General features: G+C 36.8%; 1 long non-coding RNA gene across 1 annotated transcript; it reads right to left on the minus strand.

Moving 5' to 3' along the window:
- Positions 1-76: 76 nt before the first annotated feature.
- LOC145666092 (uncharacterized) lies at positions 77-23,510 on the minus strand. Its single transcript, XR_014127689.1, has 3 exons — positions 23,421-23,510; positions 9,069-9,141; positions 77-1,439 (listed from the first exon to the last, which is right to left on the minus strand). It is a non-coding gene; the product is annotated as an uncharacterized LOC145666092 (long non-coding RNA).
- Between the last annotated feature and the right edge of the window lie 3,878 nt (positions 23,511-27,388).

The following is a 27,388-nucleotide window of genomic DNA, read 5'->3' on the forward strand; positions in this document are numbered from 1 at the left end:
GTATTTTACATCCCTAGAGTTGACATATGATGAGAAGTGGGTCCTGAAGGAAGCTTCATGGCGCCGTAATCGTTGGTTAGCCTCCCATGAACCGGTTCCAAAACAGCCGAAACCAGTACTGCACCAGAAGAAGGTCTCCTGTGAGTTTGGTAGACTTCTCGCGGAATCGTGCATCGGGAACTGCTACCAGCTGGTCAGAGCATCAATGCAACTGTGTACTGTCAATAGTTGAGCCGTGTTCAAGAAAACTCAACACTCTGTAGCCAGTATTGCTGAATCGCAAAGGGTTCCTTCTGTTACAGGACAACACTAAGAACCATGTGGCTAGGGTGACTCGGGACAGCATTCTATGCCTCAGATGGGAAACAACATTGCATGCGCCATACTCCCAGACATTGCACCGTCAGATTATCATCTGTTCCATTCGTTGAAGAATCATCTTAGAGGATGCCAGGTCATATCTCTAGTAGAGGTGCAAAATACACTTGATACTTTCTTCGCTTCACGACCCATTAAGTTCTACCGCGATGGAATCCATGGCCTTCCATAACATTGGCAGAAGTTCGTCGATGCTAATGGGAACTATTTTAGATCTTCCAATTACTTCTTAGGTAACATATCGATGTTCGAATGTAGTGGGTGAGAAAGCGACAGAAGTTTTTTGGTTACCTTTATACACCCCTTCAATCCCAAATCATTCACTCCACTACTTCTGCATACTGAGGTAAAACTAAATAAAAATTAATCTTATAAAGCTATTCTGCCACAAATGAATGTTATTTTAACTCCAGTGGCATAAAATCCACCCTAGTGAAATTCTGACAGTTGTCTAGGAAATTGATAGACTTTGGAGAGAGTTCATTGGCAATACAGAGTGTGTACCACATGACCATATGACGTGTATATTGTGGACAGAAGAGCTCAACTTTCAACCTTAGCAGTATAATGAAAACTTGAGAATTTGTTAATTTAAGCATATTTATTTGTTCTTAAATAAGTTGATAATAATATTGTATTATTTGTCCTATACAGTCTTTGAATTTGGACATGATGAAGACTGATTTCTTGAATCCTTTATACTCTTCAGCCATAAATTATAGTTTCTCAAATTTGGCTTTTTTTACCTCATTTGGCAACTAATAGACCAAATCACCAATTTGTAAATGTTAACAAGAAAATAATTTTAATTGTCCTTTGCTTGAGAAAAAATATGTATGCTCAAATCAAGAAAAAAACTGTACCAATCTCTGAGAAAGGATTTACTTTATAAGATTGTCATCAGGACACATGGGAAATCTGGGAATCAAGCGGGTGGTTTCACAGGGACCTATCGTGGTACTATCACAACAAGGTGTAGGACAGTTGGAAGCACACGTAGTCCCAAAAGCTTTACTATTAACAACATTAGCTGGCGATGAGGCTGGACGACTCACTATCACCTGGAAAAAGGAAATCCAATTTAGCTTGCTTCAAGAGAAAATAAATTGTAATACTAGTAAACTGAATTTGCAAAGGATTCCTTACTTTAAGGCAGTGAAAACACCAGAGGAAGGCAAAGGTGAGTCGCCGTCGGTGGCTATGCTTGTGCCCCGACTCCCCTTAGACATACTGTATTGTGATATGGGTGAATTAACATAAAACTATCCTTTATGCTTTACGAAAATATAGCTATCCTCCAAAATTTTTATGCCCATCTATTTGATCGCAACCAACAAATTGAACCTATGTTGTTACGGCTTTACAGATCTAGAGGAAACATGTCTAACTAATCAGCTACGTACTGAGAATGTCGCTGTGCGCCACTGTCGATAGTAACTTCATAACTGCGTCAGTAGCAATCGTAAATTGTCTCGTTTTATTCCAACTAGTTGTTGCCACAAGCTTTGGGGTCGCTGCACGCTATTGGATTTAAGCAAGCAGGCAGCGCAGGTAGTGACATCTGTGAACTATTAGCCACTAGCACTATACACATATCGAGATGTTCTCCTATTATAATGATGATGGTCCTGTTGTATACACTAAGAACAATAGATAGAGGCTATTCAGTATAATAATTTAAATACACATCTTTCAAAAGCTTCGTATTATAATTAAGTTAGAATTATCTGCACATTTAAACTGTTGTTAAAACGAGAGACACATATTTATTATGTAAGGAGTAGTTTCGTAGGACAAATACTCGCAAGAGGGAACTACGAGATGAAAGTAGTTAATCAAAGCAACTCACATGATTAAAACTTCCTTTTGTATCTTATCTTATGAACTGTGGGACTTGTAACCTTGAATTCGTTGAAGAATTCTTGAGTTTGGTTGGTTGGATTTGAGTTTAATGTCCCTTTCAGTATCGAGGCTATATGAGATATGGAACTACAACTTAACGTGGGATCAGAACCAAACAAACTTCCACCAGGAGTCGAACCCGAATCTTGCGCTTCGAATACGAATATGCTAACCATACAACAAGGGAGCTCTCAATTCTTTAGAGAATCGAGGGCTTTATTGTTTCTGATTTGGACGAGTTACAATGCTGTGAGTCAGGTTTTCTGTTTTTCCAGAACATAACGCAAAATATGTAATAAATTCGAGAACAGAACAGCTGTTTCTTTTATCATTAGAAGTTCCAGTGTCGTCTGTCCACTTGGCTGTTGAATGAAAATTTGATTTAAGTTCTCTCTTAACAGATTACCTTACTTAAACCTGTGAAAAAGATAATTACATCACTGTCAATTCAAAGTGTCCATATAAACAGAGGGGCGACAGTATTGACTTTTAAGATTGTGTTGATCTTGAAGAATTGTTGATGATTTTCATACGATGAACTACCTATCCAATCTTTTAAGAATAATTTTAGTTCTTTTTTCAAGTCAACATAAGATATAATTATTAAGAAACTATTTTTACTGTTATAAGAAGATCTGCATAAATTTGTATGGGATAATTAACCTTATGTAATTGTTTGTCGAACATCTGGATTCCTGATGGATGATATAAGAAGCGACAGTGCCTCTATGGCCGAGGACTATCAGTGTAACGAAGCTAAATTATTCAATAACTATTTTATTTATAGAAGTCATAATGCTAATTATTAATTTATACTTTTACTCTTGTTATTACTTCTCAATTTTTCCTATTTCCTATAAAATCATAAAAGAAATCTATTGGTTGAGTAGCTTCACTTAAATTAGAGGTCTGCATGGGCCGGAATTTTTTAGCCCGGGTCCGGCTCGGCCAATGAATTTACAATGTAGGGCCCGACCCGAGTCCGAAATATGTGTTAGCATTTAGGCCCGAGCCCGGCTTGAGCTCGTTTGGTAATTGAATGAGCCAGAAATAAGCCTGAATTACAGAAACTTAATAATTAACTCAAAATTGTATTTTTATTTACAGCAATTAGAGGTTAGTTCCGCAGTTGTGCTTTAAAAGTTCTCCAGAAAGAATGGTGCTATATATATATCGTTGTGCAGTATATTTACAAGGTTAGATCCGAAAAGGCCCGAGAAATATGGTTGTATATTTAAAAATTCACGGCCCGAGCCCGGCCCGGGCCCGAAGTGATATATGCTTTATAGGATCGAGCCCGTGCAGACCTCTAACTTAGATATGTTAGGACTACTGAGCTGGATACTTAGACAAAACACGCTTAAATAGTTTATGTAATAAATACTTTTGATACGTTGCCATAAATTGTTACAGCAAAAATGAATTAGCTGGAAATAGTTTAGAATAATAAAATCTATCTAAAATTTCAATGCAAAGCTTTCAAAAGTCTATGTGAGAGGTTGTTATTATAAAGACTCCTAATTATTCAGACCGACTCCGATAAGGCATCATCCAAATTAGTACATCTGATAATTATGTTTCCCTTATTTTTTCCCGTACTATTTATATTTCCTTTTCTATCATAAATCCTTTTAAACTGGTATTTTCTCGTAGTTTGCATTTACAATATAAAATTTATGTAATGAATTCAGTTTCATTTTGGCGAATATTTCAAATAAAGTTACTTTGTGTTGAAGTTTCAAGTATCATAATGCTTGTTATTTGTACTGTCGAGTTGAATAAAACATTGCAATACACGCACATTTATAATTAAACTGACAAATGGAAAATCGAAGATGCTAACAGACGTAACCACGTAAAGATATTCCAGAGATATGTGAGGCTATACAACAAAAACTAACAAAACTAACCACATTAAAGCCTGACAAATGGAAGGCAGGAATTGGGTCGAAATGTGTAATGATTCCTGTGGTACAGCTGTGATCAAAAAGGTGCATGGGATGCGATATTTCTGGTGATCCTGTACATTCGCTTAGAGGAAAGGTAGTCCTCTAGTGCAACACGTGCCTCACAATAGTTCTTCATACTATTAATAACGGTATCGGAAAGTTTTGAGGAAAGAATATTTCACTTCTGTAACGAAGTTCTGAGATCTGGAAGGGTTTCTGGAGGGGACAACAAGTTGCAATCTCCTTTCCAAGGCGATGCAAAAAGCAGATGTCCCCCAGCCTAGTAAAGTGTATTTCTTCTATACATGGGCAGTTCAGCAAATTCTTTGAACTTGCCCTGCTGGATTTTACAACAGTATCTCTTCCTTCCCTTATCCCTCTTTTGACCTCATTTGCGGGGTTGCAATGTTGCAGCACCCAATGTGTCTCGTGCCTCTTACTCTCTCTCCCTATACTACCGCTAATGTGAAACATGTAAACAGTATATATAACTATATAAGAAAACTATATATCAGGGGCGGACTGGCAACCATAGGGCCCACCCTGCTAAACTGAAATGAGGGCCCACTGTATAAAAATGTAAAAAAAAAAAAATGAACAACAGATTTTTTTAAAATTATATAGTTAATTTTGACATGATTTTACCCGTCTGCTGGAAATCCCAAAATAAAGACTGGTGTTTCAAAAAATGCCAGCAGATTTTTAAAAAAGCAGTAGAGGAGATATAGACATTTGGGAAACGTTAATTAATTTTGAGGCAATTTTTATTGCCTTTTCATGTAAAATAACATATCTGAAACTTTTTTTTTAAGTAACCAAACCTGCAACCACCCTACTTCACGAAGATCCGTATTTTGTCATAGCTGATCTGGGGCTCCCCTCCCCCTTGATACGTAAAAAATACCACTTACTTCAGTCAGGAGTCTCCTCGCGAATGTGCCGCAATCTCTCTCTGTACCTGTCGTTTTGGCGAGAAGAAAATGTTGTAACCCACATACACAAACTCGTCTAAATACTGCTGTAAAATCTAGAGGAAGTACGCCCCGCTCTTAGCAGACAACCCCCCCCCCCAAGCGTGTCAGGTGAGACAACAGACATGGCGTCAATGTTGGAAACTTAAAAAAGCTGTAACTTTGTGGCCTCAATGGAACACAAAGAATGCGATTGCAGATAAATTTGCGATAGATTTCGAAACGCAAGATTTTCCTTGACATAAGTAAGTCATAATATCTTATCTTCATGTCGCAGAAAGATTAGATATCGTCTATTGTCTAGTGTAGTCCGCCCATTCCTCGGCTGGCCCCAACTTCTCTTTTTATATGAATACCTACTTTGCACATCACAAATAATTTTTACATTTTACTACACTTTTATTTTAAATTAACTTTAAATAACTAAAGGGAACTTAACATTTACACGACACACACACTGATTTGACTGACAGCATAAGTGTTCAGCACTTTTAAAAGTTACACCAACGCTTATTGAGCCCAGTGCCGGCAGCTAGTGCTCTCAAACGGATCAGGTCAGGCTTCATCGGGTCAGGGCTCGAGTCGAACCTCCTTAGATCACAAGTCGCGTCAGGGCTGCTCTAGCTACGGGTCGGCTCGGGTCAACTTTCTTATGCGTCGTTTCGGCTAAAACCTATTCGGGTCATGAGTCGGGTCGGGTCGACGTTCAACTCGACCCGACAAGGATTTAGCCGAAGCGGCGCATAAGAAAATTGACCTGAGCCGACCCGTGGCTAGAGCAGCCCTGACCCTAGCGTAGGTGACCTGACCCGACCCCTGACTCATGAAAGCCTGATTTGACCCGTTTGAAAGCACTACGCGGCAGCAAACAGTTCAGTTAATTTCGTGTTCGCCTGTTAAAGCTGTGTAAACAGGGCTGGATTTCCCGGTAGGCCCGGGCCTATGGGCGCAAGCTCCCAGGGGGCGCACGGCCGAGAGAAAAAAATTAAAAAATATCTAGAAATAAAAATAAATAGCCATAACTTAACATATTTTTTGAATTGATTTTAAAATATCAGGCTAATAAAGCATTCTGATTTTGAAGTTCATTGGAACAAATAATTGTTGGTCAAGTTAAACTATTTGCATCGTGGAGTGGTGTTTAAGCAATTAACATATAGACCCGATATAATTTTTTAATAAAGGTTTTTAGGAAAGTAACTTTAACCAGACTACGGGGCGGGAAAAATTATTGGGCCTAGGGGCGCCAAAATGTTAAATCCGGCCCTGTGTGTAATTTCAAGTAAAAATAGCCAAAAAAGGTAAGCTACAATTGACTGAAATCATCCAAAGACGTGGTGTATACATTATAATTTATAAATACCTTAGACAGAAAAACAAACAATACCTGGCAATTGCCCTGCAGTACTCGAATGAGTCACATCACGCTCATTTGTTTCTTGGGGCTTCACAGATTCAAATAGCCTACGTTGTTTTGGTTCAGATGCAGCTTTTTGTAAATCACATCTTCGTTTGTGTTCTCGCTTTTTAGCACCACTTTTATATATTTTTTTTATAGTAATCTTACAATCACTCCTACCATCCATACTGGCACAACCACATCTGTCTTCCACGACAAACGACACGTAACTGGTATTCCAATAATTGAATTGCTGCTATCGGATTTGCTCTTTGATGTAATATACAAATAAAACACGAGTCGAGGGCATCAACTTCATAGTAATTGTTTGAGGTTTGTATAAAACAATCGTTGATAGTGGCGACTAATTTCTTTTCGCTTTACCGCACTGAAAAAAAAAACAACAAAAAAACAACGAAGCCTGATCCGATTTTTTTCTTCGAAGCTTGGTCTGAGGACAATGCAGTTCAAAATCGTTCCGGCTCCACCTCCACTTTCCACAATAACAATATCTACGAAACTATTGTTTCTTTAAAACATCGCCACTCGCCGGCTTGTAAAAGGACCGGAGTAGGCAATGGTATCCAAATCCAATAACAGCCTGAAATCTACTGTGTTTCTTATATTTAAAAAAGTAATAGTTAACGTGCTCGTTTTTAACAGCTGCTGTATCACAAACCCCGCAATGTTTTAGGGCCTGATTGTCTCATAGACGGAACCTTTTCAAGTCTATAAACGTGAAGAAGAATAAGGTCTGTTCATGAAAGTTTAACTTTACGTCTTTTTCATGCAAAACACAAGTTTGCGGGAGTTACCCTGCCATATTTTTGATACTGGTAGGTTTAATTGAGCACATCTTTTTAAAATTGGTGAAGGGGGCCCACCTGTTTGGGGGGCCCACCCTGTATTTGCAGGGTAGCAGGGTGGGCCAGTCCGCCCCTGCTATATATTTGGAATAACAATCTTCTAATCACTGACTGAAAGGAAAAGTTTTTAACTGTGGCTACTAAGTACTCCACGCGGAGCTGACAAGCGGTTGTCAAATGCTGGAAATGAGGATTCTGGTTGGCCATTTAATTATCGGGGGTGTTTTCCACAATTTCCCGCGGACGATGACTTATTTATGACACTAGCCTGTATAAGTACAATGCGGCATCCTTTACATACAAACTGCACATGTATAGAGAAAATCCACTATACCACGGTAGCGCCAGATGCGGATGCGGCCATCATAATGCTGCAGACGGTAGCAGGATGACCTGCCATTCATCTCTTCTTGAGCGACGTTCGCGACACAATTGTAGCATCTCACATTTATGCTCTGTAGTCAGCGGCAGCCGCGGCAATGGTCGCTCTGCCAGACAACGCAGAACTGTTCATGTTGACACTGGGCACTTTCTGCCCGATCTCCGCTTGTTGTCATTAAATGGCATACTCGTCACCTCTGCAGCTTTGCAAGACTGTCGTGCTAATCAACTGGCAATCCTTCCCCATATTCTGCATGTTTTGAGTTCCTACCACATCTTCTTGCTCTTACATTTTTAATGACGAAAGCGTAGTTTGCTCGAGTTTTTTTTTTCGTTTTACGATGTCATTCAGCGTGATCACACGGTTTGTTTACATAATTGGAGTTTCGTGTTGAGTATCCCTCACCAGATTTGGTAGTTTACATCACAAATCTGTCCGTTGTTCCCGTATTTCCGTTTGTCACTTTAGCTGTTACTTTCATTAACATACACTAATGCCGAAAATTCTCGGTTGTGGGGCAGTGACGACCAGGGGCGGATCCAGGACGGACTTCTGCCGGGGGCGGTGGGTTGTAATACTGTTACTTAGAGCTACTTTTAACAACTCCAAACTCTGGGATGGGTTTTATTTATATATAAAATACGAACATTTCCTCTTCAGCAGGCGGGCGTTTGCCCCGATCGCCCCCCTGGTGACGATCCACATATGCTGAATGAATTATCTCCACAATCACAAAAAATTGGCGTCTGGTGTGCCATATCACGTAGTTGCGTGTTCGTTACATTCTTTGAACAGACAATGACCTTTGACTGATATGTGACAATGGTTAGAGTAATTTGTTAAAAGAATAAGAAGAAACAATAATAAGAAATGCTTTCTCATAAGGTTGTAATTACACTTTTCTAATTTCAACAATATGTTACTTAAACTATAAATATTATTCTCATGTGCGAAAGGATAGTAATATTTTTCAGCATTCAGTGTCGAATTACAGCAAGTGGAATAGCAAATAATAACTATAATCTAGTTTCAATTCTATTTGCCTGCCTCTAAAATAAATCTGAGAGGAACTACAAAAAGAAAAATTAAAAGATTAAATTTTTAACTTCTGGTAGCGCTTGTATTTAGTTATCTTTATAGCCGCATGTAGTTGCAATTTGAATAATACCCTAATTTTTCTTTTACGTTAAATGTTCTAATGGAGGAAGACGAAATACAAACCTGGTAGAAACATGTCAGAAGAAGGATACTAAGAGCCCATCTCTCCATGTCTTTGGAGGAACAAGATCACCCACTGGAATTATACAAAAAAAAAAAAAAAAAAAAGACAAATATAATAATTTTCTTACTTTAAAATTTAGATTCTCATCCATTAAATTACACTTAAAATAAATGATTCAAAATATATTTTTAATACACCATTTAATACGGATAGGTGCACTAAAATATATTTTGAGTATTACGCATACAAAACTTGTGTACAACACAGTTGTTAGCATGCCTACACCAGGAGCAAGTGATTTTTGATTTTATTCTCAGTGAAGACATGACTTTTGATATCGATCCAATATTCTCAGATACTTGCATTAAGAAGTACTGAATTTGAGTCTGAGAATTATCTCTGAGGTTATTGGCAGCTTTATGTCGAAATAGAGGAACTTTCATGAGCTTCGGTCTTCAATTAACATCTTTGTTTTGACATATAATAGTAATTACCTGCTTCAGTCAGTTGTTCTCACTTCTCACATTCTTCTTTCTGCTTTCACCATACCTTTCCTTCTCAGACAGTGCCCCAGGTTGTCTCTTGTCATCATTTTGATTAGTACAATATTATTTTTTTCTCACCTAACTTCTGCAATCTTCTTCACAGCCACATTGCGAAAGTTAGTCATTTTTCGTTACTTTTCGACAAAGTCGTATATCTAACAATAGAGTACAATACTCTACACTGACCTTACAGTGATTCTATTATTATTGTCATTTATCTATTCAAAAACTCATAAAATATGGGTTTTTAAATTTTTAACCTCCCCCCCCCTTTTTTAGCATTCCTAACTTCGGTTTCACTTTATGTTTGCACTTGATATTTTTGAAGGATGTTATAAATAGAGGATCTGCCCATATGTATCTTCATCCTATTAAATCGATGAAGCCAAAAAACAACCGAGCATAGGCACGTCTGATTGGCTACTCTCGTTTCTGCCATCGTCTGATTGGCTACTTTCGTTTCCGCCATGATTGTTGGCTCAAATCATTGCGATCCTATTGGGCGGCGTGGGCAGAGTAGGGGTGGCGAAACTGTGACGTATAGCTTCAAGATTTTGTTGTAAGGGCAGATCCTCTATTTCATAAGATTCTTGATATTTTCATTAATAATATCATATATTGAAAACGTGTCACATGTACTACTTGTTTTTCTCCTTTTTCTTATCTGATACAGGCACTACATTCGAATTACCATTGCTTCTGTCTTTTAAGTGTTTATTTTCATTCGCTATTCTTGACACCTATTTCTCGTCGATGGCTTCAAACGTTATTTAATTTTCTGTTCTGATTCAGCATGCTTGCTAAAGAAAGAGGAATAATAACGGCAATGAGAACCACATAATTCAGGCAACAAGCTCTATGGTTCCCTGAAACCTTCTTTGAAGAAGTTATACTGTATGCACAATTATACTTTCTTCCAGTGTAGCTAGATTATAGATTTTAAAAATTGCTAGTAAAAGCTATACTAGTAAAAGAAATTTGTAAATGACGTAAATAGTTTTGAATTGTCTTTTTCCATAGTAATTTTGTATTCTAAACTTTCAATTGCAAATTATTTATTGGAGCTTTATGAAGATTTTAAAAACAAAGAATGATGACTGAATGACGGACAAGTGGCAAAAAACTAGAAAGAGCCTCCGTAAGCTTTATTCCTGTCCCTGGTTTCTGTTCTTGTAAGTTATGCTAAGCGGTGACGGAACGACTTATGAATCAAGACTTTTAGTAGTAGGCCCCCCCGTATGTCCAGCCGAGTCAGCAAAAATTTTTGTGACGTCATAGGTCAAAGGTCAATGACCTTGGCCCGGGGTCAATGACCGAGGGGTACCTAGGACCACCCCCTCTAAATTTTGGCAGGGGTACCTTGGCCCACCCCCTAAATTTTGGCAGGGGTACATAGGACCACCCCCCTTAAATTTTGGAAATTGTCAAATCTAAAAATTTGGTATGGTAACCTAGGACCACAGTATGTACCCCTATCAGTATTGGGGGTCTATGTCGTTCCCTTTCATGGGTAAAAAATTGCCAAAAATTCAAATTTCGGGGTTTTTTGACCTAATTTATCCCCTTGGATGAGGTATTATTACCCTATATAGTTATATGGGCGTATACAGGGGTCCATTACCTTTCATAAGACATGGGTACATTAATGCGCCCCTTGAAAAATTTGGGAGGGGTACCTTGGCCCACCCCTTCAATTTTGGAAATTGCCCAATTTAAACATTGGGTATTATAGTACAGGACCCTAATATGTATTATGATAAATTTGGGTGGTCCACCTTGTTTCCTTCTAGGGGTACAAAATTGTCAAAAATATAAACGTAAGCAATACGTTGTACCACGTGTTTGGTTTTCGACCTAATTTATCTCCTTGGATGAGGTCCTATTACCTTATATAGTTATATGGTCATGTATAGGGGTCCATTATCTATCATAAGACATGGGTACATTGGTGCACCCCTTGAAAAATTTGGGAAGAGTACCTTGGCCCACCCCTTAAATTTTGGAAATTGCCAAATCTAAAAATTTGGTGTGGTAGCCTAGGACCATAGTATGTACCTCTATCAGTATTGGGTGTCTATGTCGTTCCCTTTCATGGGTAAAAAATTGCCAAAAATTCAAATTTCGGGGGTTTTTGACGTAATTTATCCCCTTTGATGAGGTGTTATTACCCTATATAGTTATATGAGCGTATACAGGAGTCTATTATCTTTCATAAGATATGGGTACATTGGTGCACCCCTTTAAAAATTTGGGAGGGGTACCTTGGCCCACCCCTTAAATTTTGGAAATTGTCAAATCTAAAAATTTGGTATGGTAACCTAGGACCACAGTATGTACCCCTATCAGTATTGGGGGTCTATGTCGTTCCCTTTCATGGGTAAAAAATTGCCAAAAATTCAAATTTCGGGGTTTTTTGACCTAATTTATCCCCTTGGATGAGGTATTATTACCCTATATAGTTATATGGGCGTATACAGGGGTCCATTACCTTTCATAAGACATGGGTACATTAATGCACCCCTTGAAAAATTTGGGAGGGGTACCTTGGCCCACCCCTTCAATTTTGGAAATTGCCCAATTTAAACATTGGGTATTATAGTACAGGACCCTAATATGTATTATGATAAATTTGGGTGGTCCACCTTGTTTCCTTCTAGGGGTACAAAATTGTCAAAAATATAAACGTAAGCAATACGTTGTACCACGTGTTTGGTTTTCGACCTAATTTATCTCCTTGGATGAGGTCCTATTACCTTATATAGTTATATGGTCATGTATAGGGGTCCATTATCTATCATAAGACATGGGTACATTGGTGCACCCCTTGAAAAATTTGGGAAGAGTACCTTGGCCCACCCCTTAAATTTTGGAAATTGCCAAATCTAAAAATTTGGTGTGGTAGCCTAGGACCATAGTATGTACCTCTATCAGTATTGGGTGTCTATGTCGTTCCCTTTCATGGGTAAAAAATTGCCAAAAATTCAAATTTCGGGGGTTTTTGACGTAATTTATCCCCTTTGATGAGGTGTTATTACCCTATATAGTTATATGAGCGTATACAGGAGTCTATTATCTTTCATAAGATATGGGTACATTGGTGCACCCCTTTAAAAATTTGGGAGGGGTACCTTGGCCCACCCCTTAAATTTTGGAAATTGCCCAATTTAAACATTTGGTATTATAGTACAGGACCCTAATATGTATTATGATAAATTTGGATGGTCCACCTCGTTCCCTTTTAGGGGGTACAAAATTGCCAAAATATAAACGTAAGCAATACGTAGTACCACGTGTTTGGATTTTGGTCGATTTTATCCCCGTTGATGAGGTCCTATTACCTTATATGGTTATATGGGCGTATACAGGTGTCCATTACCTTTCATAAGACATGGGTACATTAATGCACCCCTTGAAAAATTTGGGAGGGGTACCTTGGCCCACCCCTTAAATTTTGGAAATTGACCAATTTAAACATTGGGTATTATAGTATAGGACCCTAATATGTATTATGATAAATTTGGATGGTCCACCTCGTTCCCTTTTAGGGGTATAAAATTGTCAAAAATATAAACGTAAGCAATACGTTGTACCACGTGTTTGTTCTTTTGGCCCATTTATCCCCTTGGATGAGGTCCTACTACATTATATAGTTATATGGTTATGTATAGGGGTCTATTTCCTATCATAAGACATGGGTATATTGGTGCACCCCTTGAAAAATTTGGGAGGGGTACCTTGGCCCACCCCTTCAATTTTAGAAATTGCCCATTTTACACATTTGGTATAATAGTATAGGACCCTAATATATATTACTATAAATTTGGGTGGTCCACCTCGTTCCCTTTTAGGGGTACCAAATTGCCAAAATTTTAGTACAACCACGTGTTTGGACTTTTGACCTAATTTATCGCCTTTGATGAGGTGTTATTATCCTATATGGTTATATGGGCGTATACAGGGTTCATTACCTTTCATAAAACATGGGTATATTAATGCACCCCGGGAGAGGTACCTTGGCCCACCCCTTAAATTTTGGAAATTGCCCAATTTAAACATTTGGTATAATAGTATAGGACCCTAATATATATTACTATAAACTCGTTCCCGTTTAGGGGTACAAAATTGCCAAAATATAAACGTAAGCAATACGTTGTACCACGTGTTTCGTTTTTTTTACCTAATTTATTCCATTGGATGAAGTCCTATTACCTTATATCGTTATATGGTCACGTATGGGGATTCATTTCCTATCATAAGACATAGGTACATTTGTGCACCCTGGAGGGGTACTTTGGCCCACCCCTTTAATTTTGGAAATTGCCCCTTTTACATGTTTGGTATTATAGTATAGGACCCTAATATAGATTAGTATAAATTTGGATGATTCACCTCGTTTCCTTTCATGGGTACGAAATTGCCAAATTTTAGTACAACCACGTGTTTGGTTTTGGCTCAATTTATCCCCTTGGATGAGGTCCTATTACCTTATATGGTTATATGGCCATGTATGTATTGGTCCATTTCCTATTATAAGACATGTGTACATTGATGCACCCCAGGGAGGGGATTCGGTATCATAGTACATGCCTCAACATGTATCATGATAAATTTGGATGGTCCATCTTGTTCCCTTTCATGGGTAAAAAATTGCTAAAATATGAACATAAGCAATATGTTGTACCATGTGTTTGGTTTCTGGCCCAATTTTTCCCCTTTGATGATGTTCTATTACGTTATATGGTTATATGGACATGTATATGGGTTCATTTCCTATCATAAGACATGGGTACATTGACGCATACTTTAAAAATTTGGGAGGGGTATCTTGGCTCATCCACTCGGTTTTAGAAATTGTTTAATATAAGCATTTGGTATCATAGTACAGGACCTCAATATGTACCACTATAAATTTGGATGGTCCACATCGTTCCCTTTCATGGGTAAAGAACTACCAAAAATCAAATTTTGGAGGTTATTGACCCCGTCTTATAAGGTTTTAACGCGTTATATGGATATGTACAGAGGTTTATTACCTTCATATGTTTATGTTCCCTTTTAAATTTGGGAATTATCAAATAACAAAATTCGGTAAACGTTTTCTAGGACCCATTGGTGTCCCTCTTATGGCCAAATATTCAAAATTTAAAGGTTATTGACCGGCTTTATTATTGAATAAGTACAGGATTTATTACTTTTTTCATAAGACACAGGTGTGTTTGTGTACCAATCTTAAATTTTGGGAGGGGGTACATTTCTTATTGTCATATCAATAATTGGTAATTGTTCTTAGAATTGGGTGGTATCTCTTTCTTTGGGTAAATCATTGTCAAATATGAGTATGATCACGTGATCAGTTATTGACCTATGATGGGATTAGGAGCCCAGGACATTGGTACATTTAAACTTTATAGGATAATTTGAGAATGCGTCATTGGTATTGATTATTACAGCCAAATATAAACGTAAGCAATACGATGTACCACGTGATTGACCTTGATGAGGTAGTGTACAGGGATACATAGCTAACCTTATTGAATCTTATGACTCATAGTCTTAAGGAAATACATGCTACAACACTGGCAAAGTTATTGTTGATGCAATTTGATTGGTGGATCACTATCTTTCGTGCAATCTGATTGGCTGATCACTATCTTTCGGGCAATCTGATTGGTTGCTGATGTTCAAATCTTTGCTGCATTCAGTTTTAAGTTTTGTTTAACATTTAAAAATCTTGGTTTCGTTCAACATTTTGCACTCACTGATAAATATGATCAAAACCGTTTATTTGTTAATCGAATAGTTAAAAACCGGATAAAGTTTGACGGTTAACCGTGAAACGTAAAATTTTTTTGTTTGAAAGTTTTTGTTTGAAAACTCTTGTTTCAAATTTGTTTGAATTTTTTTGAAAACCGTTTATTTGTTAATCGAATAGTTAAAAAACCGGATAAAGTTTGACGGTTAACCGTGAAACGTAAAATTTTTAGTTTGAATTTTTTGTTTGAAACTTTGCTTGAAAATTCTTGCTTTCAAATTTTTGTTTGAATTTTTTGTTTCAGAATTTTGTTTGAAATTTCTTTGACAACTTTTGTTTCAAAATTTTTTGTTTAAAAATTTTTCGTTTGAAATTTAAAAAAATTTTTGTATCAAAATTTTGTTTAAAATTTTTGTTTGAAATTTTTCGTTTCCAAATTTTTTGTTTGAAATTTTTTGTTTCAAAATTTTGTTTGAATTTTTTTGTTTAAAATTTTTTGTTGAAATTTTTTGTTTGAATTTTTTCGTTTCCAAGTTTTTCCGTTTCAAAAATTTTTTTTCAAAATTTTGTTTCAAAGATTTTTGTTCGAAATATTTGTTTGTAAACTTTTTTGTTTGAAATTATTGTTTGGAAAATTTTGGTTTGACATCTTTTAAGTTTGTGCACTCATTAGTAAAGAACCGGAACTGTTTAGAACTAAAACCTCTGGCAACATTGTGGTGCACGTCAGAACATGATAATGCAACGACATCGGTTTTGCATCATCGTTCGAGTTAGTATTCATGATAACATCATCATGGCTACTTGTCTGCAGTTTCTAAATACGCGTGATGTGATGAAATCATTTACCAAGATTACTGATTTACAACAGAATGTACCTTATAGAATCTTAGCTAGCCAAAAAATCCCTACAAAGTTTGGATTAAGAATCGTAGTGAAGCTTGAAAATGATAAGAATATAATTTTACCAGCAAGATATTTACCCATGGAGGCATCAAAACAAGAAGAACTGCTGTGTTTCTTAAATACTGGATCTGTATCTTTATGTTATAAAGGATTCTTGGGTCGAAGTCATCAATTTGAATTTAGTACACAGCCAGATTCGTCAGCAAATCATGAATCAGCACATTAGACGTAGTTGTATGACTTTGGTTGGTCGGCATGACGTCAGCAACTGTGATGAAATCATGAATTCAAACGTCAGCACATTCGACATCAGCAATAACTATAAACGAGCAAATACAGTGTCATTCCACGAAATCATTTGAGCAAGTGCTTTTCAGGAAGAAAGATGTGTACTTCTAACGATAAAGAGTTCATCTTCGCAAGCTATTATCCAATAAACAAAACATGTGATGATTGGTATCAGTGCTAGAACATTTGAACCAGTGATTCGATTGGGCAAAGCAGAACAATTTGGTGTACAACTGACCTGTGAAGAATGGCACGAATCGACCAAATGAATGATGAGCTAAATGTGACCATAGTCAAATCATTAGGCTCAAATCATGAAGTGGTGCTGCGTACAGTCCTCGAAGAGAAGATGGTGCTGTACGTAAAAAGAGTACATTCCAAGTCCCTCGCAACATGGTGTATCTAACACAAACGGAATGGAACAAATTTATAAGCGTATTTCAGTGTGTTAAACATGCAGTGGAAGTGTGCAACAAAACAAGTATATTCCTGAAAAAGTACTATTTATGCATATTGTACAACATGTATCTAGATATTGTGATGGTTGTTCGTGGGTGCATACCTGTATTGATAAACAGTTTATTTGTGATCAAATGGACATTGAGTTTCCACCAATTGATATTGCAATAGACCTTAAAAGACTTCAATTGGAATTAAAATTATATGCTAAAGACAAACTAGTGCACGAAGTTCAAAATACATTGTATCGACAATATCCAGAACCACTATCTGGTATGGATGTATGTGGAGTGTAATAAAATGATCCATTTCAATGAAGTGTTTTTTTTTCATTTCAAGTACAACCCCATGTTCTGACGTGTACTATTGCACCATGTTCTAACGTGTACTATTGCACCACAATGTTGCCAGAGGTTTTAGTTCTAAACAGTTCCTGTTCTTTACTAATAGGTGCACAAACTTTTAAAAATGTCAAACCAAACTTTGAAACAAAAAATTTCAAACAAAAATCTTTGAAACAAAATTTTGAAACGAAAAAAAATTCAAACAAAAAAAATTTCAAACGAAAGAAATTCAAACAAAATTTTGAAGCGAAAAAATTTCAAACAAAAAAATTTCAAACAAAAAATTTGGAAACGAAAAATTTTAAACAAAAATTTGAAACGAAAAAAATTTCAAACAAAAAAATTTTAAACAAAAAATTTCAAACGAAAAGTTTCAAACAAAATTCTGAAACGAAAAATTTCAAAACAAAAATTTCGAACAAAAAATTTTAAACAAAAAAATTTCAAACAAAATTTTGCAACAAAAAATTTCAAACAAAAAAATTTTCAAACAAAAAATTTTGAAACAAATTTCAAACAAAATTCTGAAACAAAAAAATTAAAACAAAAAATTTCAAACTAAAAAAATTTTACGTTTCACGGTTAACCGTCAAACTTTATCCGGTTTTTAACTATTCGATTAACAAATAAACGGTTTTGATCATATTTATCAGTGAGTCCAAAATGTTGAACGAAACCAAGATTTTTAAATGTTAAACAAAACTTAAAAACTGAATGCAGCAAAGATTTGAAAATCAGCAACCAATCAGATTGCACGAAAGATAGTGATCAGCCAATCAGATTGCACGAAAGATAGTGATCAACCAATCAAATTGCATCAACAATAACTTTGCCAGTGTTGTAGCATGTATTCCCTTAAGACTATGAGTCATAAGATTCAATAAGGTTAGCTATGTATCCCTGTACACTACCTCATCAAGGTCAATCACGTGGTACATCGTATTGCTTACGTTTATATTTGGCTGTAATAATCAATACCAATGACGCATTCTCAAATTATCCTACAAAGTTTCAATGTACCAATGTCCTGGACTCCTAATCCCATCATAGGTCAATAACTGATCACGTGATCATAATGATTTACCCAAAGAACAATTACCAATTATTGATATGACAATAAGAAATGTACCCCTCCCAAAATTAAAGATTGGTACACAAATACACCTGTGTCTTATGAAAAAGTAATAAATCCTGTACTTATTCAATAATAAAGCCGGTCAATAACATTTAAATTTTGAATATTTGGCCATAAGAGGAACACCAATGGGTCCTAGAAAACGTTTACCGAATTTTGTTATTTGATAATTCCCAAATTTAAAAGGGAACATAAACATATAAAGGTAATAAACCATATAACGTGCTAAATAGGTGTCAATAACCTCCGAAATTCGATTTTTGGTAGTTCTTTACCCATGAAAGGGAACGATGTGGACCATCCAAATTTATAGTGGTACATATTGAAGTCCTGTACTATAATACCAAATGCTTATATTAAAACAATTTCTAAAACCGAGTGGATGAGCCAAGATACCCCTCCCAAATTTTTCAAGGGGTGCGTCAATGTACCCATGTCTTATGATAGGAAATGAACCCATATACATGACCATATAACCATATAAGGTAATAGAACCCCATCAAAGGGAAGAAATTGGGCCAAAAACCAAACGCATGGTACAACATATTGCTTATGTTTATATTTTAGTAATTTTTACCCATGAAAGGGAACAAGATGGACCACCCAAATTTATCATGATACATGTTGAGGTCATGTACTATGATACCGAATGCTTAAATTGGGAAATTTCCAAAATTTAAGGGGATATGGAATGGACCCCTATACATGATCATATAACCATATAAGGTAATAGGACCTCATCCAAGGGGATAAATTGAGCCAAAACCAAACACGTGGTTGTACTAAAATTTGGCAATTTCGTACCCATCAAAGTTAACGTGGTTATAGTAATATATATTAGGGTTCTATACTATAATACCAAACATGTAAAAAGGGGCAATTTCCAAAATTAAAGGGGTGGGCCAAAGTACCCCTCCCAAATTTTTAAAGGAGTGCACAAATGTACCTATGTCTTATGATAGGGAATAGACCCCTATACATAACCATATAACCATATAAGGTAATAGAACCTCATCCAAGGGGATAACTTAGGTAAAACCAAACACGTGGTACAACGTATTGCTTACGTTTATATTTTGGCAATTTGTACCCCTAAAAGGGAACGAGGTGAACCATCCAAATTTATCATAATACATGTTAGGGTCCAGTACTATAATACCAAATATATAAAATGAGCAATTTCTAAAATTTAAGGGGTGGGCCAAAGTACCCCTCCCAAATTTTTAAAGGAGTGCACAAATGTACCTATGTCTTATGATAGGGAATAGACCCCTATACATAACCATATAACCATATAAGGTAATAGAACCTCATCCAAGAGGATAAATTGGGCCAAAAGACCAAACACGTGGTACAACGTATTGCTTACGTTTATATTTTGACAATTTTGTACCCCTAGAAGGAAACGAGGTGGACCATCCAAATTTATCATAATACATGTTAGGATCCGGTACTATAATACCAAATGTTTAAATTGGGCAATTTCCAAAGTTTAAGGGGTGGGCCAAAGTACCCCTCCCAAATTTTTAAAGGAGTGCACAAATATACCCATATCTTATGAAAGATAATGGACCCCTATACATGACCATATAACTATATAGGATAATAACACCTCATCAAAGGGGATAAAATCGACCAAAAACCAAACACGTGGTATAACGTATTGCTTACGTTTATATTTTGGCAATTTTGTACCCCTAGAAGGGAATGAGGTGGACCGCCCAAATTTATCACGATACATATTAGGGTCCTGTGCTATAATACCCAATGTTTAAATTGGTCAATTTCCAAAATTTAAGGGGTGGGCCAAGGTACCCCTCCCAAATTTTTAAAGGAGTGCACAAATATACCCATATCTTATGAAAGGTAATGGACCCCTGTATACGCCCATATAACTATATAAGGTAATAACACCTCATCCAAGGGGATAAATTAGGTCAAAAAACCCCGAAATTTGAATTTTTGGCAATTTTTTACCCATGAATGGGAACGACATAGACACCCAATACTGATAGAGGTACATACTAAGGTCCTAGGCTACCATACCAAATTTTTAGATTTGGCAATTTCCAAAATTTAAGGGGGGTGGGGGGGTGGTCCTATGTATTCCTGCCAAAATTTTCAAGGGGTACATTAATGTACCTATGTCTTATGAAAGGAATGGACCCCTATACATGACCATATAATCATATAAGGTAATAGGACCTCATCCAAGGAGATAAATTAGGTCGAAAACGAAACACGTGGTACAACGTATTGCTTACGTTTATATTTTGGCAATTTTGTACCCCTAGAAGGGAACGAGGTGGACCACCCAAATTTATAGTGATCCATATTAGGGTCCGGTACTATAATACCAAATGTTTAAATTGGGCAATTTCTAAAATTTAAGGGGTGGGCCAAGGTACCCCTCCCAAATTTTTCAAGGGGTGCACCAATATACCCATGTCTTATGAAAGGTAATGGACCCCTGTATACGCCCATATAACTATATAAGGTAATAATACCTCATCAAAGGGGATAAATTAGGTCAAAAACCCCCGAAATTTGAATTTTTGGCAATTTTTTACCCATGAAAGGGAACGACATAGACACCCAATACTGATAGAGGTACATACTATGGTCCTAGGCTACCACACCAAATTTTTAGATTTGGCAATTTCCAAAATTTAAGGGGGGTGGTCCTATGTACCCTTGCCAAAATTTAGGGGGTGGGCCATGGTACCCCTGCCAAAATTTAGAGGAGTGGTCCTATGTACCCCTAGGTCATTGACCCCGGGCCAAGGTCATTGACCTTTGACCTATGACGTCATAAAAAATTTGCTGACTCGACTAGATATACGTCGGGGACTACTACTCTTTTGCCCGGTCATTTGGATTGGATGTCGTTTCTGAGACCCAGTCTGACCCACACAAACCCAGTGGCCTGTACAGATCTGGAAACACAGGAAGAGCCAGTAAAATCGGCCATCCTGATGCAGCCAAAGAATCACCTCTTAAATATTACTGCAGAATTTCATAATGGATTAATTATCAGTGGCGGATCTAGTCCGGGGCCGGGGGGCATAGGCCCTCCCAGGTTTTGAATGACAAAAATAATTGAACTTATTATTTATATATTTTTGAAAGTTTATGGTAAACTAACGATATATCTTCCTAGTCAGGGTTATGGCTGCCCCCATTTTTACCTTCTAGATCCGCCACTGTTAATTATGTCACTACTTGAGCTCGAAAATTCATGTGTTTGATTTACGTTGTGACTTTTTAAATCAAGGTACCATCACTTGAATATTTCCAATATGATACTATGCTTACCCGTCTTTCCATACTGAAAAATTGTACAGCAGTGTTTGAACATGGACTATACAAAAATATTTAACAAAACACTGAGCTCAGCAGCATCCTTTATATTCTAAACGAAAAGTTTTATGGGTTCACCCGATTAAACTTTGACGATCCCTCTGAGCCTAAGTTTATACTCTGTTAAACCTTGTAGTTATCTTTCAGTGCAAATTTCTGATATACAAGAATGTACACAGCAGAGAAAGAGAGAGAGAGAGAGAGAGAGAGAGAGAGAGAGAGGAGACAATGGTGTTTGTTAGAATTATTTGTACATTAGCAGCATCATACATACTCCTCATGTCGATGATAATAATGTTTTGTCGTCTCCAGGTCACGAGGTGGTCCGGGTCACTTAATCTGGTGGATTATGGGATACGAAATTGGTGACTAGTTCAAAATTCCTGCAAAACCTAAAACTCTGAACGAGATATTTCTCCCTGGTTAATTCGTGATGTCAGGACAAACTTACATGGTGGAAGGAATGATAAAGAAATGAAAAAAATGACAGCCAAAAAAGCGAAAAACGAGGTGGGTGAAAAATTGAGATACGTGTTGATAGTGAGCAAGTATTCATGGAGCCATGATTGAGTACGTAAACTATTGACTTCACTATGAACGATCTTTTTTTGTCTGTGACTATTGTTTTGATCCACATCGGGTTTATCGATGTTCTCGTTATCAGTGCTCGGTGTGCGTTTTCATTCAGGCATACTTCTGAAGCATTAAGTCCCCGGGACTTTGAGTCCAACCATCTCCTAGGAGTTAGATAAATTAAATTGCGACTGCATATCACACATACATTGGCAAATACAGTAGAATTTCAGTGAAAGTCTCTTACATTTTATCTCCTCCTGGAAGAATTATCTGGAAGACAACTTGGTTCTTATGTCTGATGTACCCTAACCGGGGAAATAAAACTGTGACATGTATCGATTTGGACATGGCTGCTCTATACTGGAGGTACATGTCACAGAGTTATTTCATGGTTACAGGCATACTGAATAGTAACGCTAGTTCCAGATTTTGTCTATTTTATCATTTTGATGTTATTTATTTTCATTTATCATCATTAGTTTACCGCAAACGACTAATCTAGGGATATTAAAGTAAAGAGATTATTCAAATGTTTGTAATGATGTTAAAGAAAATTCTTGAAAGGGAAGGAATGTTTCTCTTTCGATTTGCTTTGCTTTGCCATTTGTATTAACTAAATTAACAAGTATATTTTTAAATTAGAAAATAATATTATTCTTCATGATGAAACCAAAGTTCACTTACGTCTCTATATCGGTAAAAGTGCATGAAGGACAGAAAGAAAAAGACCAACAGTGCTAGTAGTACATTTTTGGAAGATTCTGATTTCACAATACCATACAGTAACACATTCAGAGAAGTTTCAAATGCTTAAATCGGTTTGGTGAAAGAGATTTATAAAAAGATTAAGGCTGTCTTGTTTTGGGTGGAGTAAGAATGAGGAATCTTTATTTTGATTCATGTTCAGATTTGTTTCTATGAACTACAACCATTGTTTTCATCTTTCCTTCATGCAGTTTACTTACTTAATTTATTATTATATTTACCTGGTTTACAAAACGAAGATGCTAATAATAATATCGATCCTTAATTTTACTGATTTAGACAGTATCTACAGTAATTGTTGTAAAATCTCTTAACAACTGCATTTTATTTCATTTCAATTGTTTTATACACCAATAATTACTATAATCAATGTACGAGACGTATCAGAAAGTTTGCGCAATCATCTAGAAGGTGACGAACTACAAACCTACATTTTATTATAAGTCCTTGTATGTTGTCCATGCGAATTCTGAGCTTGTTAGAAGAACTGTTTCTTTCTTTTTTGCAGGTAAATCACTGAAGGTGCGATGATTGAAAAGCTTGAAGCACGGAGTATCATTAAGTTCTTCCATCTTCAGGGGAAATCAGCAAAGCAGTTCCACAAAGAGATGAAAAAAGTCTATGGGGATGAAAAATCATCCCATGAGATGATACCCAAGTGGAAATAGCAATTCCAAACTGGACACATGATTACCGCGGACTCCTCTACATCTAGAAGACCAGCTTTCACTGATGATGCCGCCTTGACGGAGAAAGTTAAAAATATCATAATATAAGATAGGAAGATAACCGTTGAAAGTGTTATATGTGCAGTAGGTATGAGTTATCAGTCTGTCCGGAATATCATCCACAACCAGCTGAATCTCCAGAAAGTATTAGCACGGGGAGTGCAACGACTGTCGACGCCTTTCCAGAAGAGAAATCTTGAGGACGCTGCAGGAGAAGTATAGCATCGCTGCGAGGTGGACGAAGAGGACTTTTTTGGCAGTGGCAATGAATGAAAGTTTGGTTTATCTTTATGACCCAGAAACAAAAGAAATAAACAAACAATGGAAACAGCCCTACTTCCTCGCCTCTAAAAAAAGAACGAGTGCAGAGCGCCATTTTCTGGGACTGTGAAGGAGTCATCATGACAAATTACCTACCACACCGGCAAACTGTTACCAGTACCCATTATTATATCTCCTACGTTACGAGACGAATTGAAGAAGAAACGTTGTGGATTCGTCACAACTGGGGTGCTGCTGTTGGCAGACAATGCACCAGCTCATTCCACCTATGCTTCCATGATGAAGGCAGTGGAATTAGGAAATGAAATATTGCCAGTTCCCCTATATTTACCGGGCCTAGCACTAAGTGACTTCTTTCTTTTCCCAGAAATAAAGCGTTCACTCAGAGGACGCCACTTTAACAGTAGGGGTGACGTCATTTCTGAAGTTGAGCTATGGTTTCAAGGTCAAACTGCAGACGTCTACAAAACAAGCTTACAGAAAGTGAAGAACCATGGGCAAAAATGTGTCGCTAGACACGAAGACTAAGTAGAGAAAGACTAAAGTCTGTTCCAGGCAACCTGATAGGAAACTCCCCTACCTCCCACCACTTACCACTGCAGAAGGGGAAAGCCAGTTGTTGACCTTCACAGGGAGGGAAGGTTTTCTAATAAACAGAATCGTGTAAACTCTAAATCAGTACGTCAATTCGCTCGCACCTAATGTTGAAAAAGCACTGCTGTTCATTTTAGCTATCAATCCCGAGCAACAAACAATTACTGTTTTTAATTTTGTCTTCTAGAAAAGTATTGCATATTAGTTATATACTAAAGGTTACCCCTCTGTAAAACATTTTATTGTCTTAATAAATATCGAAAACATTAAATTCAATAAGAGCTCAATCTGCCTAATTTTGTATGAGTTGGAAGTTGATCCATAACACTAATACAAGAACGGGAACTGCAGGGTTTCGAAAATAAAATGTTGATAATAACATTTGGAGCAAAAGAGGCATACATTCAGGTGAATTAAAACGCTATGCAAGCTTTTATTTCACAGCAACTACATGCCACCGAGTACTATAGCAATACTAAAGTTTATACGTGTAACATAAGCATAAAACGTTGCTTGTACGTATGAGAAATACCACCAAGTCACCAATTACTGTTTAAAAGGTCTAGGACAAGGAGACTATTACTGGGCGAAACAGAAAGCTTCCGGACAATTTAAAGCAAGATCTTCGAAGGATGGTTGATAACAAACATAGTACATTGACTTTTCGCAGGTTAAAATCGAATAAATGTTAGTTTCTGCTACGATGAGCCTTTGAGCTCTTTAAACAAAAGGTTCGTTATTTTTGTATAAGTGAACGAACTCGTATTTATCGTTACTCTTTCTTTCTTATACAATAATCAACTCTTGTTACATTAGACTACCCTGAACTCTTGGGGCCGCGGTAGCTCAGTGGTAGACCTTTCGCCTGTGATGCATGGGGTCCCTGGTTTGATCCCAGCTCGCGCCAAGTAAACTTTGTGGTGGACAAACATCGCGTGCGTGGGTTTCCTCATGGATCTATCATTTCCCACTTTAATTATTCCACCATTTCATTCATTCTGATCATCACTGTCTCCTTTAGCCTAGCCGGCATAATCGTCGGACGTAAAACTCAAAGATTTCATTTCATTTTATATTCTGCATGCCATAACCGTCTCTGTCTTGCAAGTTAATTACTGCTAATTATTATTCCTATTAATTGAGACCAATAATATTTCTAAGACAATAAAAAGTAATTTATCCCTCTTCTGCAAAAGGGGCTCAGCCAGGGCCGGATAAAGGGGGGCTTAAGGGAGCTATCTCAAGTCTAGCCGGCATATCGTGGGACGTAAAACTTTTAAACACTTCATTTTCGGTTTTCGATTTTATATTATGAAATTATTGTATCAATAAGTAAATACCCATTGAATTACCAACCCTGCGATCCCTTACCATTCCAACATTATGTCACAACCCCGACTGCGAAAAAGAAGGAAAATAAACAATACAACTGTTTAATAAAATTTCCATTATAATAACACGTATTACCTACCTCACTAATACAGACAAATGTAATTAAGTGTTTTAAAATACATAGCGTTGTTATGAAAGTTGTAATTTATTATTTAGACATATTAAGATACACTGTATACCTCCGTGTGCGGGGGCTGATGGTGGAAGACGGAACACCAACACTCACCTGCACTTGAGTGTGGTGGAGGAAAAAAACTTCTTTTTCCTATCAGGTTACGTGAAACAGATTATAATACCTTCACGGTGTCAAGAGTTCTCCAGAGTGGATTTCTTCTAGGTGATTGCACGAACTTTTTGGTACCCCATCTTACACGTACACTCATGTCCAAAATGATTGTCGCATATCTATAACTGTCTTCCCGTAAGAATATAATTTGATAATGATTTTGCAGGATACTTTTAATACTGATACAACGTATATAATTGGGAAATGTATATTTATGGTAAATTTATTATGCTAAATGGACAAGAAAGTTTTATTTTCGTTTCATTGTTCTTATTTACTGCTCTTTTGACATGAAATTTGCTACATACATGTCTTTGCCGTTTATACAGACACACTAACATTATAAGAAATACCGGGCGAATTCGTTATCAAATTGTATTTCTACAACAACATATTTATAGATTTCCGACAATAATTTTGGACATGAGTGTACGTATATCATTTTTCGAAAATAAAGAGGAGTTATCTTTCTCAATACTTTGAAATAGCTGAGTCGCATGTAAGCATATATAGGCGTCATAAATAAGGAAATTTCAATTAATAACGTTCGCAGAACAGAGTCTCTAGAGTCTCTACTAGAACAAGACATTTTATTTTTTTTTATTTTTTTATTTTTATTTATTTATTTATTTATTTTTTTAGCATGCAGGCAGGCAAAGACTTAACGTTACGAACTATGCTAACTCAATTGACAGTACGGTCACTCGACGTCACGCTCACATCTTTCAGACATCTCACCTACTCGATCTCAGACTCACAACACGCTCACTCGATGTAACACTTACAAGATCTTCTCGACATCAGGCTCACATCATGATTTAGAACTCGTGTTCCGGCCAAATGAGTTTGTGCACTCTCGATCGTGGGAAATTTTACATAGAGACTTCATTTCAAGAGAATTTGCCTT

Source organism: Thermobia domestica, chromosome 1, assembly GCF_964235325.1.
Source record: "Thermobia domestica chromosome 1, izTheDome1.hap1.1, whole genome shotgun sequence".
Lineage (NCBI taxonomy): Eukaryota > Metazoa > Arthropoda > Insecta > Zygentoma > Lepismatidae > Thermobia > Thermobia domestica.